Source organism: Vicugna pacos, chromosome 7 (genome assembly GCF_048564905.1).
Source record: "Vicugna pacos chromosome 7, VicPac4, whole genome shotgun sequence".
NCBI lineage: Eukaryota > Metazoa > Chordata > Mammalia > Artiodactyla > Camelidae > Vicugna > Vicugna pacos.
In genome coordinates, this window is record NC_132993.1 from 39413695 (window position 1) to 39429075 (window position 15381).

A 15381-nucleotide genomic window follows, 5' to 3' on the forward strand; every position below is an offset into this window, starting at 1 on the left:
TTTCCTCGCTGCGATTTTAGTAACGCAAGCTGGGAGAGGAGGAATCGAGACAGGGATGGAGTCAGAGAGGTGGAGACAGAAATACCGGAGGGGGAAGTCAGAAAGACGAGGGCATGACAGACAATAAGGCAGAGAGACACGTAGAGAGACACATGGAGAGACAGAATGACAGAGACATCTAGACAGAGACATTAGTAGAAACACCTAGACACCAGGTCAGAAATACAAAGATGGAGACGCCAAGACAGAGACTAAGTGAGAGACAGAATGACAAAGACGTGGAGATAGTGATAGAAACGAGAGATTCAGAGGCTGAGAGACAGACATGTAGAGACAGATTCAGAGAGAGACTGAAGGATAGTTTCTACAAAAGTTGAAACAAGAAGAAAGGGACACACGAAGAGAAAGAGAAGGGAAGGAGGGAGGGAGAGAGGAAAGACAAAGCAGAAAAAGAGGCACATTCAGAGAGAGAGAGAGAGAGAAAGATAGAAAGAGAGAGAGAGAAATAGAGAAAGAGAGAGAAGGAAGAAGGCAGGGAGGGAAGGATGTATCATGTTACTAAAATATTTGAGAAAAATCTGTCTCCTGTCTTCTGGACTCCCAGGCGGCTCCCTGTTTTCTTTCCTTCCCAAACTCTTTACCAGGAGGAGTACAAGAAGGGGCTGGGGTTATCTTCACAGCTGTTAGAGGGAGCAGGACCACAGGGGTAACCCTCTGGAAGCTGAATTTGAAGAGATCAGTTCTTGGTGCTTTTACTACCCGTTCTATGCCACGCACTATTTTGAACCAGCTGGTCAGGGATTGCCTCCTCATCTTTCCAGGAGGGAGGCTTCCTTTTTGGAATGTCAGAGTTTGGAGAACCGCAGGGCAGAGCTAGGTGCCAAGGAGCTGCTCCAGCATTTGGACTTCTGTGTGTGCTCAGGTCACCATGGCTTAAAGTCTGAACTTAACTCCAAAGCCTTTGAAAGTAGGGGGTTTGTTAATGTGCTTTTTGGTGGTGTAGCCGGATTTTGCCAGGAGCAAGAAGAGGCTGGAGAGAAGTTCATCTCTGGATCACTTTTGCTCCTTCTAATGAAGTGGCCCAAGATTTCTGGGGCATGAACTGAACAAGTTACTTCCAGAATTAAGTCTGAACTCCTCCTGCTTCCCAAGGCTCTCCATTCTGGCTTGAACTTGCCTTTCCTGCCTCAGCTGTCTCTTCAAGCCTGTTTCTTCTACACATTCATCATTGCTTGCCCTTGCCCACATTCCATCCCTCAGAGCCTTTGCTTGGGCTGTTCCCTCAGCCAGGCATGCTGTTCCCCCGAATCTGCACTGAGAAATCTTGTCTATCTCGGCTCTTGCCACCTCCTCTGCTCTCCTTTCCCATGAGAGTTTCTCCCTCCACACTCCTCTTAGCCTCCTACTTCTCTGTGAGAGCTTACACTCGACCCCTAATCACTTATTTCAGCAACTGTTAGCTGTCCTCCTTGCATGAGAAATTCTTTATAAAGATGAGACTGTGTCTAATTTATCTTTCACCCTCTAATGGTGATGTTGGTATTTGAGAGTTTTCGTAGAAATGAATTAAATGTTGCCAAGGTTAGAAGTGATTCATTAAAAGGCCATTGCTATGTTAGTCTGGTAAGGAAGCTTCCAAAAATGATTTTTAAGTTTTACCTGGCAGTTCCCTGTGAAATCTTATCCCCCAGAAAGTGTGGCTTCTGAACCCCAGGTTTACAGTAGTGCCCTTTCCTACCTAACTCCTTCCCTCTTTTGCCCCCATCCTCACTGGAAGTGATCTGACACATTGGTGTGGCTGCTAGTCAGAACGGACCTCACAAGTAAGCTGGTTACTTCCTAGTGAGAAAGCTGCCAGCTTGTTTCAGATCTTGGAGCATTTATTCATTCACTGCTTTCCATCTGCCCCGCTCCTTCCCTCCCTCCTTCAACAAGTGCTTATTGAATTTTGCTGCATTAAAAGATACAATTTAGTACAATGCCTGCCACATGGCAAACATTCAATGAATTGTAATGGTTGTAATTTTTCCAGACCCCAAGCTAATATCGTGGGGAGTTTATGAAGATAAATCAGACTTAGAACTAGGTATTCAAGGAATTTGTACTCTTGGGTGACATGATATATTCATATGTAACCTTTTACAAAGTAGAAATTACAAAGTGCTATAAGAGATATTTTAGAAAATTTAGATCAAAAAGAAAGAAAAAAAATCACTTGTAATTTTATTGCTCAATACTAAACATTATTAATATTTCTTGTATATACTTCCAGTACTTTTTTGTATATACACAATTTTGAAACAAAATGCAATCATAATATTCAGTAATTTGTTTTGAACTGTGCAGGTCCACTTATACACAAATTTTTTCAAGAGCAAATACTCTGGTACTACAGGATCCACAGTTGGTTGAATCTGTGGATGTGGAATTGGGGATATCGAGGAATCACATATAGAGAGGGCTGACAGTAAGTCATAACATAGATTTTTCAAATAACCCTAACCCCCGAGTTGTTCAAGAGTCAACTGTAGCCTTAATGTACATAATACATGTTAATTATACATGTAATCAACTTATTAATTATACATAATATATAATTGTAATCATTATATATTAATTATACAACATGCTATATTTTATGTAATTACTGTCTATTAATCACATAACAATTATATAATATGATTAATGTGTATCAATAATATATGTTACATACACACATGTACATATATGTCTTTGTGTATGTTTGATTTGCAAATGCTGTCTGTCACATATGTCGTAAATATTTTCTTCTAAGTAGTGGGTCTCATATTCTGCAACGTCAGTGTGTGGCATTAGGACTTGCTTTGAAAACACACAGATATCTTGTGGTCCTGCACTCATGGTTGCCACCTTGTCCCACGGTTTCAGCAGGGTGGAATAGGTGGACAGTCCCCCTCTTACTGTGTGAGAGAAGAATCCTAAAGAGGTCCAGATGCCCAGATCGCTTTTTTTCTCAGGTATCTGACATTTTGTCATTAGGAATCACTTTCTCTTCTAGCCCCTTAATTATGCAAAATTGCCAGGTCAGAGAACTTTACTAAAGGAATTTATGTTATGGTACTGGCGAACCAAGAGATTCTTAGCAGGGGAGGCTTGTGAGGACAGCGGGGGTCTTAGGGGTTCTGCAGAAGGAGAGGCATGATCCACTCCTATGGCGAGGTCAAGAATCAAGTTTCCTTGCAGGGCTCCTCATAGAACGTCTCTCTGCTGAAGGGATGTTTCTGGGCTAAGGGGAAGCATCCCCTTCTGGCTCAGACTAGCGGGGAGAAGGCTTCAGCTGTGGTTCTCCATGGGGGTGGTACTCCCCAGGGGGTGTCTGGACCTGTATGGTGCACTTTTAGTAGTTGAGTTCTGGGGAGCTGGAGACAGCTCTATAGATAGCAGAGACCAGAGAAGTTAAACGTTCTGCAGTATAGGAACAGTCCTGCCCAGTGAGGAATTGCCCTAAACAACAGTGCCAGCCCCATGGAGAAACCCTGTGATGGTTCCCTCTGACATGGAAGCCTGGGGCTCCTGAATTGGCCTACCCGCTGGCTGCAGGGACTCTGGGACGTCAACAGGCAAAGCTGCACTGAGAACAGGCATTGCCACTCGCCATGTGTAGCTGTGGGGTGCGGACCGGGCACTGAGCTAGCTGCTTTACTCAGCTCACTTGATCACCTTTCACCACAGCTCTGAAAAGGTTATCTGTTATGACCGCCGTTTTAGGAAAAGGAGCACCTGGGACTCCAAGAGGAAGTAGTCTGCCAGAAGTCACAAGCCAGGGAGTGGCAGAGTCGGGCTCAGACCACATCTGTCCGACTTCTTAGCCCAGGGTTTGTCCCAGTCATGCTGCCTCTCACAGCAGGCTTTATTTTTGCCCGAGCCTTGAGACCAGCCTGTCTTCCTGATGAAGACAGATCAGGGAGTTTGCCAGGTTTACTGAGTGAGCACAGGCTGGGGCAAAACAAGAAAAGGGCGGAATGTTGTCACAGGTTGGAGTAGGGGGGCTCTTGGGAGGAAGATCAGGTTGAAGAAACAAGGCTTGTTAATCTGCCTTCCACCAGGGCCGCCTGTTCAGCGCTCCCCTCGTGTCCCAGGGAAAATAGTTTTGTGTCTGTCTTCTTTGTAAGTTTTTTCAGGTCATGAAATTGGGTATGTGGTCAGGAGATTCTGGAAGGAAGACCATGAGGTTGAACATGTGCCACATCCAGAAAGCACTGTCATCGAACCTTTGTGATTTGAGACTTCCGTCCCTAGGAAACTGTTGAATTTATGGTTGTAGCCAGTGATTATAACGATTAGCATTAATTGAAGGCCATATATAGAAATTCCAGTGTAATTTGACTGTGGTGAGTTACTTGTGAACTAGCATTTGAATATGAAATGAATGGTTGTGGCGGGGAGTTGCAATATCACTGTTTTCCAGAAGAACTTTCCTTGTCTCTTGGGGTCTGATTATCTACTTGGGATTGTATTAAGTGGATCCGCAGATTCTTACTTTCTCCATGAGGCTGTCTGAAATACAAACACCTTTGCCCCCAAAGTGAAGTGTGTCTGCAGAAAACAAAAACACTTTTTTCTTCTAACCACCTGAGGGAGCCTCACTCGATCTGTCTTGGTGAAAATGGGGCTCCGGGGGGGGCCCTCATTTCCCCTTCTTTCCTCAGTGATGACCTCCAGGGTGTCAAAAGGAAATGGGTGAAGCCATGGGCAGGAAGGATGTGAAGTTGGTGGGGTTTGTGTTGAAGAAGCTGCTTTCCTCAAAAATGAACCTGGTGGTGTTGTGGAAAATTCTAGGCTTGTACAGAAGACGTGTTGCTAACAGAGGGATGCGTTTCCTGTAGCAACTGCCGCTGGCTCCCTTGCCCTTGTGTTTCTCTCTGCGGGCTGGTCCCAGAGGAGGAAAAACAAGGGGCCCCTGGACAGCAATCAAAGGCCCAAGGGGCAGGGGCTGAGAGTTCCCTGTACCACCCAGGGACTGCCAGGTGCTGGGAACCCACCCTGAGCTGGGAGAGCTGCTGGTGGATGCTCCTTTCACCAGGGGTTCTGGGGCGGCAGGGCTCCAAGGGTGGCTGAGGCTGGGGTACATGCACTGGGGATGTGGCCCACTCTCCAGCCCAGGGGTAGAGGCCCCTGGCCTCCCTTGGTGCATAAGGCTGAGGGCTTTCTTGCCCAAGCTGGTCTCAGTGCTCTCTTGCTGAGTGTCTTGTCTGCCTGCTAGTTTGTCTGAGTGGAGGCAAGACCTTTGGCCATTGTATGCTTGGTTGGGGGTGACGGTGGGGAGCAAGGGACTGAATAAGGATCCAAGGTACACTATTCCACAGGCCCCTCCCAGTTCCCTTTGCCCGAGTTCCTTCCTCCCCCTCCTCATATCTCCGGAAAGACCAGATGGCAAGCTGGGACTTGCCATCTCTGCTCTGGTTCTCACCTCCCCCCACCTCCCTCTCCCTCTTCTGTGTCTGAGCTTCAGTTCCTCATATGTAAGATGCAGCGTGTGATCCTTGGTTAAGGGGCTGTGGTGAGGATCGAGTGAAGTTATGCATGAACAAATTGCTTGTTAACCCTAACATGCCATTAAAATGCTTCTTGTAATTATGGGAGACTTGATACTGTTTAGGAATTGTGCATCCCTCTTCACAGTGTTTGCATTTCAACAGAGGGAAGCTGGAGGAATAAGGCTCTCACAATGGGGATCTGATTGTCAAGCAGCAATGGCAGTGCATGGTTTTAGGAATGTGTGTCAGTGGAGAGGTGGCACTTTTAGTGGGAAAACCTGGGCTTTGGAGTCTCAAGAAGACTTACTGTGCTGGCCAGGCAAGTCAGTTAGCTTCTCTGAGCCTCAGTTTCCTTCTCAGAATAAACAGGGCTAGTAACACCTTTCTCCTGGGTGAACCTGGCCAGGGAGTGAAGTTCCATGCACAGTGCCTGGCTGTCACACTGCACATTTGCTCAGCAACCCTTCTCGTCTCCTGAAATTATACTGTGACTAGAGCTGGCTCTGGCTGGGAGCAGGTGAGGGTCAGTGGTGTGATCCCAAGGGTCTTTGGGTGTGCTCTGGGGCAGGCTCAGAGGTGGGTCAGTACTGGTCTGTGCCGGTGCAGAAGTGGACACCAGGAAAGCCGTGCTGCCTCCTGGCCCCTGACACTGGAGGGAAATGAGAGCAGAGTGGGCATTGGGCACCCTCTGCCCTCCCACGGGCTGATGCACTTCCCGGGGCCACGTAGTGTCCCTGGCCTGTCTGCCAAGCCTCCATGGACCTGGCAGAGCAACGGGCAGGGTCCACCTGGGGTCATGGGCAAGTTGGGGTTGAGGAGGGAGAAGAGCACTGCAGGAATGAACTTCTGACCCTGGCTTGGAAATCTGGCCTGGGACACAGAAGGAAAAGGGGAGCAAAATAGTTAAACTGGACCTAGCAGAGTCCAGGATATGACACGCTCAGGAGTTGGACGCCTAGGATTCAGATTCTGAATCTCACCTTCCTTCTCGGAGAGGTGGCAACACGTGGTTGAAGTTCAGTGTCCTAAGCTGTAAAATGGACATAGGAAGTAGTACCTGCCTTGCTGGCTTGGGCAGTTAAATGAGATAACGCGAGCAGAGCTCCTTGGCGTTATCTTAGTCCATTTGGGCTGCCGTAAGAATATCACTGACTGGCTGGCAGAACAGAGAGTTACTTCTCATAGCTCTGGGGGTGGGGAAGGCAGAGAGATTTGGTGTCTGGTGAGGGTCTGTGTCCTGGTTCATAGATGGCTGTCTTCTCTCTATGTCCTCAAAAGGCAGAATGGGCGAGGGAGCCCTCTGGGGTCTGTTTTATAAGGGTGCTCATCCCGTTTGTGAGGGCTCCACATCCATAACATAATTACCTTCCAAAGCCCCCCCTTCCACCACTTAATGCCATCACAGTGGGGATTAGGTTTTACCATAGGAATTTTGAGGGTTACAGTCAGTCTGCAGCACTATTATCATTGGGAGTTAATAAACATTTGCTGAATATAGCAGTGAACTAGGCACTGTGAAGGGCCAGGGGAACCACAGGGTGAAAATGCACAGTATAGTAGAAAACGCACGCCAGACTCAGAGCTGAGAGCTAGGGCTAGTTTCTTACTATTTTGCTCCTTAATCCTGGGCAAGTCACTTAACATGGGCCTCAGTAAATGAACTGGTTGGGTACAGAAATCTCTGCAGTTCATGCCACTCCAGGTAGGTGGTGAGCTTAGAGTCCTGAAGGCCATGGTAGCTTTCCCAGAGCAGGAAGGTGCAGGGAATGGCTGAGTGAGACACTCTCAGGACTTTGGGTGAAAGAAATTTGCAGAGTTGAGAGCAACACAGAGGCAAACTGGATGTAGGACTCGTGAAGAGTTGAAATTATTCTTGAAGTAAGTAGACTAGATTTTGTGTGCAGAACTTTGTGTGATGGTTCACATACAGTGGAGTTTGATAACTCCTGAGCTCCCACCAAAGACAAGTCAATGTGTAGCTGCCTTGAGCCATTTCTCCTTAGTGATATCAAATCCCAGTGAGACATGGGGGGCTGAATGGAGATTTCTAAGTGTTTCTGCTTCCCTGCTGGGTTGGCTCCATCCTGACGTGATATGAAGCCTTTATGTCTTCAATTCATGTTACTGGACTTGTTTGTAACAAACAGTAAATATGATAATAGATGATAGTTGTGGAAGCACCTCGCATGGTCCTGCTTAAGAAGTGCTTCTGTATTTGAGAGGCAGTATGTGTGGAAGTTAAGAGCATGGGTTCTGGAGCTTGACTACCTGGGTTTGAGTTTTGGCTTCACAGTTTTATTAGCTGTGTGATCTTGGACAAGTTACGTAATCATTCTGTATCTTAATGTGCTCATCTGTTAAATGGAGATAATCATAGTACCTGTCTCCTAGGGTGTTGGAGGATTAAGTGAGTTCATGTACATCAAGCATTCTGAACAGCACCTGGTACATAGTAAGGTCTATGTACATGTTTATTATATCATTTTCATAATATTATTATATTCGTAATATATACCTAAAATAATATTTCCATAATCATATTATTAACATGAAGATAATAATAACCAACTCTGAGTCCTGCTTGATCAAACACCCATTTGTGCTGTTCCTTGAAAAGCTGTAAGGAAGACCTTGGTCTTCTGCTTTCTCTTGTTCAAAATTGGCATTTCCTGCCAAAAGGCATTCACTTTTGTGTGTTCTTGTGTGTTGGAGTCCCAGTGCTGTACCGTTTTTCTTGATGAATCCATGGTAGACCTACAGATGTTCTCATCGTCTTCACCAGTTAATCTTTTAAGACTCAATGTGTCACTTGTGACGGCTTTGCAAAGTGAGTCCCCAGCCGCCAGGCCCTTTTTGGGTGGTTAGCTCTCCTAGGCCAGGATGTTATGAGGAAAGGAAAGTGATGCAGAAGACCTGGGCTCTAGATCCAGACCTGGCGCTTCCTGTCTTTGGTTGTGGGCAAGATCATTAATCTCTTGGAGCCTCAGGTCCCTCACTTGTAAATGGGGATAATCCCTTCTTGGTTGTGTTGTTGGGAGAGTTCGCTAGGATGAGGAACATAAGAACCCAGCACACTCTAGGTGCCCAGTAATTGGTAGCTGTTGGTTGTGGTGATGCAGAGGCTCTGAAATCAGGGAGCGGGCAAGTCTCCCAGACCCACAGCTGCTTCCCTGGATGGCGCTCACCAGCCTGCCCCCGGGATGCCCTCCATGGCCCCGATCAGCCACTTATGTCGAGTGCTGGCATGGCCGCAAGGCTGTCTTTGTTTTAGCGTAGGATTTCCGATCAGGCTGGGGGTCTGGAGAGCCCGCCTCACCCCAGCCGAGTGCTTCCAGCTGGGTCTGGGTAATTGGTGCCAGCTGCTCTGGGGAGAGCTGGTCGGCACTTCCTGTGCTGTTTGGCGGTCAGGCTGTGGAGTGTGCAGGGAGCTTGGCTTCCCCAAGGGGCCCTGAGGGGACTTGGAAGCATTGCTGCTGGAAGTTGGTTTTTACTTGCTGGAGGGCAGTATCTGCTGGACGAAGGTCCAAACCGCTCAAGACTCCATCTATGAGTATTGGTCCACAAACACGGCTGCCGAGGTTTGTTTTTCTGAGAGGAAATCACGTTAATTGATTTGCTGATTCCCGTCTTTTCTCTCTGCTTTTCCAGACAGATGTGCTTTCTCTCTTTTTAATAGTGGCGTAGAGTGGCTCAGGTGTGATTCCATGGGCTTGGAGAAGAAAATAAGGCAAGGACCTGCTGCCCTGGACCTGCATCACTAGTAACTACGAGCATTTGTTTAGCTTTTAAGAAGGGGCCTTTACGATGGTCTAATTCAGCTTTTATAAGTGAGGTTACAGGGAGAGCAGTTATGGTGAGTGAGGAATTCAATGCAGGTCTTCAGTGTTCAGGTCCAGCGCTCTTTCCTGTTTCCTTTTTTTTTTAATTAAAAAATTTTGAGGAGGTTGGAATGCTGTGCTGGACCCACTGAATTACATATTTTATTCATCAGGCATCTTGACTATTTGGAAGTCATCTTAAAGAGTTATTGTGGCGTATAAGGTGGAAACAGTATTCCCTCTTTTCTTTTGGACAAACCAGAAGTTGGATTGCTGACCTCTGATGGTCACTGTTGATGAGATATCTGATTACACTCTTCACCTGTGCAATGGGAATAATAATATCCATATTCAGTTATGCCGTTTATAAAGTGCTGGCCCAGGAGGGAGACCATCCCAGGTACTTGTAAATCTTAATTCCTTTCCCTTCTCTTTTCTCCTTCTTGGCTCATGCCAAACCTGAAGGTGTTTTGGCTGGTTAGATGTTCACCTGTGATACAAAGTATGGGAACCCTCAAGCCCTTTGGAAACTTCATCTCTCTGAGAAGCCCCAGGAGAAAGCTGGCATTGATTTGCTGTGACTCTTCGGCACAAGATCCCAAACTGACACAATGGGATTAAGGCAGCGAATGGGAAAATGGATGGACTTCTATTTTAAAGTCATTAGTTTCACAATTTCTAAGAAAGGCTCATCGTGTCTAGTGACTCATCTTTCTTTAAAAGTTGGAAGTTACTTTAGATTTTCAAATTTTGTCAAGTGAGCAAGTATTGAAGGGGACTCCAGCATCTCTTAAAGAGGGAACCAGCAAGACTCTGAGCTGAACCAGATCCCAGCAATCTGCTGGGCCCCAGGGAAACCCAACTTTCCAGCAAGATGCCTTTTCTTCCTTTCTCATCTGGGTCATTCATGAGGCTAACTGTTTAAGACAGTGAATAAAGCTTAAAAGATGCAGAATTTAGGCCAGTTGTGTAAGATTGTAAGCTGGTCGTAGTAACTATCCCAAGGAGGCTGTTTTTTTGGGGGTGATTATGCAGTTAATATGCAAGCTGTTGCCCCCATGTTGATGATGATAACAATAAAGTTTTACCATTTGTGAAGCACTTTCCCAAGTAACAATTCATTTGATTCTACAAATAACCCTACAGGTGTACTCTGAGCAGTTCCATTTTACAGGTGGAGAAACCTGGGCTTTAGTAGTTAAAGTGAATTATTTCAGAACAATGACTCAAATCCAGTTTCTGTATTTTGGAGAGCTCATCAGGCATCTGAAGCAGCAATCTGGGAACCATCTTAGATTACTTTTCCCATATCTAATGAGTCATCAGGTAAAGGAGATTTTCTTTTCTAAAATCTTGCCTATTCATACTTTCCCCTCTATCTTCCCTGCCTCAATTCAGACCCCCTCTTCTCTCTAGTCTGTTGCAGTGTTTCCAGGTGGTCTCCCTACCTCCCAGCTTGCCTTCCCTCCAAACTCCTCTCACAATGGCAGCTGGAATGTTTTTTTGGAACACACAGCTGATCCTACTGTGCTCCAGTTTACAGTTGTTCAGTTCTTCCTGTTGCTTGCAGGATCAAACCACCTTCCCAAGGAAGGCTCACAGGCCTTTGGTGATCTGGTCTTTGCTTTTCTGTAGACTCATGCTTTGCAGTGTCCCTGCCTGCCCGTGGATGGTAATCACTCACTTGGCCTTTCTTAATGGAGTGCCCACCACATGCTAGCTATCGTGTTAGGCACTAGGGATATAATGTCTGTAAAACTGACTAGCCCAGCAAAGCCCACAGTGGTTAGTGGCTCTGATGCAGTGGCCCTGCAAGTGCCTGAAAATGGCATGGAACCTAGTCTAGGGGATTGGGGTGGGCTTTCTCAGTGAAGGGGGTGAGAGAAGCATCCAGATGGTGCGGACAGCCTGTGTCAAGGCCCTGTACCTGGAGGGTGGGTGGAGGAGCAACATGGATTAAGAAGAGGCTGGGGAGGTGGGCAGAGGTTCTTGTGGGCTGGCTGAATAATTTGGTCTTTTTTCCCAGGAGCAGTGAAAGGCAACTAATGGTTTTAAGCAGATGTGATGCCATCAGACTTTTGTTCACAAAAGCGCATACTGGCTATACTGTGGTGGATCAGTTTTTGTGTCTGTTGACTGGTCCTGTTGTGTCATCATGAGTGACTACTGTGTCCACAGCATTCCTCTTCTGTATCTGGGCCTCCCTGTGTCCTTCTGAGTATTCATTCTCTCTCAGAACAAACCAGACAAACTTTCAGGCTGCCAGAGAGGCAGGTGGTCCATGGGGGCTGGCAGCTCTCTTCATTTCCCTAATTACCTAATTCATTTTTTTAACAAAATGAAGATAGGATTATTAATTTCATTTGCCTGTAAAAATGATCCATATTCATTTTAGAAACTCAGGAAAGAAAAACTAATTATCTGGAGATGACCTCTGTTAATATTTAGGTGAATCTGTTTCCGTATTTTCTTTATCTTAAATTTGCATAATATTCTATTGCAGTTTTCTATCTAAATGGGATCATACATGTTCTGTTATCTGTGTGTTAAAACTTATTTGTATGTTTGGACATTTAAAAATATTCAGCTCCTTTTCTTTCTAACTGGGTGCCCAGGACCTCTTTTATACTCTTTTTGGCTTCTCCAATCTGGATACCCCACGATCTAGGTGAAATTCAGCTGAGCATCTCACAGTGTGGCTTTTTTGGTCAGTGCTGTCTCACCAGTTATACAGACACATATTTTATATACAAACACACACACACTGCATACACTTATTCTCTCTCTCTGTAATTGAGCATTTGCTATTTGCCAGACATATTCTTAGGGCTTTGAAAGCTCTAGCTCTTTAATTCCACATTTTCTGATGAGGAAACAAAGGTGCTTGCCCTGGGAAATTAAGAGACCAGGACATGCAAAGCTAAGATGGTTGTGTGGGAGCCTGACCGTGTGTGGGTGATGTCAGAGGAAGGGCTTTCTTAAACCCATGGCACATGCCTTTGGTAAAAACTCAAAGCGCTTTTGGACATCCAGCGTCTCCTCTTGGCCTCCCAATGAGAGGGTTTATGACCTTGAATAAGGTAGGCAACTGACTATTAAGGTCTTCGGACCAGAATGCTTCAACAGAAAGCTTAATCAGTCACTCATTCCTTCATTCATTCCCTTACAAACATTTGCTAGGTGCCCTTTGACTGCCCTGCAGATGTAAGGAGACATTAGACAATGTTCTCATTCTTGAAAAGTGTATGGGCTTGTGGGGAGACTGATACTAAAAAAATTACATCCAGGTATCGTTTGAGAGCTCTATAAAGAATGCAGGTAACCCAGGCATAGACAGGTCTCACTGCCTGCAGGAGTCAGCAAAGGCTTGGACTCAAGACAGTTTTTTCTTGTCTTGTCTTATCTTGTCTTCCTTTCCCCTCCCCTTTCCCTGCTGTTCATTCAGTTTTATTCAAGTGTAATTTATGTACCATAAAATTCACCCATTATGAAAGTACAATTCATGATTTTTAGTAAATTTATGGAGTTGTGCAACATCACCATGTATAACTGCTTTATTGTTTCCATTTCTCAGCTGTTATGAATAAAACTTCTATAAACATTCATATACAAGTCTTTTTGTGGACATATGTTTTCACTCTCTTGGGTAGATTCCTAGGAGTGGAATTGCTGGGTTGTATGATAAATTAATGTTTAACTTTTGAGGGATTGCCAAATTGTTTTCCAAAGTGGTCGCACCATTTTACAATCCCACCAGCAATGTATGAGAGTCCTTGAGCCAAGTATTAAAGAAGTGGGAATTCGCTACATTAGTGGTTTTCAAATCCTGCAGAGGCAGTGCTGGCTGCATACCAACCAAACGGGGAGCTTGTTAAAGACTTGTGGGCCCCACACTTTGGAGATTTGATTCTGTAGTTATGGGATGGGGCCTGGGCATGTGCAGTTTTAGAAGGCTCTCCAAGTAACTGATGTGTGGCGTTGTTTGAGAATCACTGAAGTGGGTGAGGTAAGGATAGGGAGAGATTTGGGGAATATTCTGGGGAGAGAAAATGGCATGTGTTAAGTACAGCATAATATGTGCTTGTCATAAATTGTTAGCAGGAGAGGTGGCCGGAGAGAGAGGCCATTTAGGAGACTTGTGCATTGGTCCAGTCAAGACCTAAGGAAGCACTGATTAATTCATTCACCTATTCTCTTTGTTTTCTATAAAATTTTTTACGGAAACTTGATTTTTTGGGTACCAGGCACTAGGCTCAGAGCTTTAGACTTAATTTTCAACAACCCTTTTTACTCATTATTATTCTCAGTTTATCAGTGAGGAAACTGAGGCTCAGGAGATTAAGTAGTAGGGTTGGGACTTGAAACCGGGTCTGTCTGGCTCTTTCTGTTAGAGCAGTTCCCCTACTCCATATGGAGCACTGTGAGAACAGGGCCTTGGGGTTTCATGTTCTTTGTAGAAGAATTCATTATGCATTTTAATATGACAGTTGATTCTCTGGCTTGCTGTGTAACCGCTGCTATTTGCTCTTCCTTTCTGTGGGTTAGAGATGTATTAGATTTTCTCTAATGGAAATGACAATATTTAAACATTCTAGGGAGATGAAGTATAAGACTCCTGAGTTAAACACCTTGAGGCTTTGTGTCAGCTTCAGTGAAAGTCCTCTGGCTGCTTCTTTCCTCCTGGTGCCTGTTGATCGAGGTTGCATTTGCTGACTCTGCCAACACTTGACCTGGGATCTCTGGTGGCTGTCAGTCTGAGCTCTACAGAAGTAGGAGATTAAGCCCTCTGTGAATCAGGAGTTGGGAGTTCTGTGGTAGGGCTGTTTTCAGCGTTGGATGCATGATGAGGGAAAACTTGTAGTAATTACCGAACAGATACCCTTAATGAGGTCTCTGCTGGATTTCCAGCTGGCGGTTAGAGCTCTGCATTGGGACAGGGACATCGCAGTCACTGGATCATTATGTGACATCACATCCTCCCCTTGTTGTCATAGCAGCTGTAATCATCCCACTGAAAGTGTCCCTCAGGGTGATGGCAAGCCACATCTTTTTCCATTAATGGGAATCCATGGCGCCTTCTTCCGTGATAGGGAGTAAAAGAACTAGCATATTAATGCTCTTTGAAAGGAGAAAAAAGCTTAACGATTTTCAGCATGGTATTACTACTATCACTGTTATTAGTCTAACAATTATTATGCAAGTCGTCCATGTTGCTTGTGGAAAAGTTTATGAAATAAAGATTGGCAAAGAGAACACAAAATCCTACTTGTAATATCAACATGTCCAGAGAATTACTGTTAACATTTTGGGAAATGTTTTTTCTGCTTGAGTTTTAACAACTATGAGCATTTATTTATTTATTTTTTCAAATATGGGACCATTACTGTGTTGTTGTTTACTTTTTCCTCCTACCTCACAATGTATAATTAATATTTTATATCAATAGTCTTCCTCTACAGGGTTTTTAAGATACCATGGTTTATTTAGCTGGTCTCTTACTGGATGTTAAAGTGCTTTCTGCTTTCTTGCTATCACAAATATTGCTCAGTGACTACCATCATTTTTTTTTCTTTATAAATCCTTTTTGCCTTAGGATAAATTTTTAGAAGTCAAGTTGTTGAGTAGAGAGAGTTGAACATGTTTGAAGCGTTTGAAATATGGGTATTCTACCCCACCATGTTGAACCATTTGCAGTTCCATATATGAAGTGTGACTTTGCCTGTTGATCCTTATATTAGATCTCAACCTTTAAAAAAAGTTATAATTTGGTAGGTCAAAAATGGTATATAACTCTTCTGTTAATTTGACTATTTGTGAATTTGAACCTTAATTTCTCATCTGTTATTTCTTTTATAAATAGCATACTCATTTTTCTACTGGGGAATTCTCCAATTCATATGAGCTTTTTATATATTAAGGCTCTTAAACTTTGGTGATATTTGCTGTAAATAATTTTCACCATTTGCAAATATGCCTTTTAACCTTGTTTGATGTCCAGACTTTAAATTTAACAATAAGCCAATCAGTCTTTTTTTTTCCATTTATGG

At 44.6% G+C, this 15381-nt stretch overlaps 1 protein-coding gene across 9 annotated transcripts in view; it reads left to right on the plus strand.

Annotated features, from left to right (window-relative positions):
• PDE1C (phosphodiesterase 1C) overlaps positions 1-15381 on the plus strand; it is a 482123-nt gene that overhangs the window by 43480 nt on the left and 423262 nt on the right. The window lies entirely within an intron of this gene.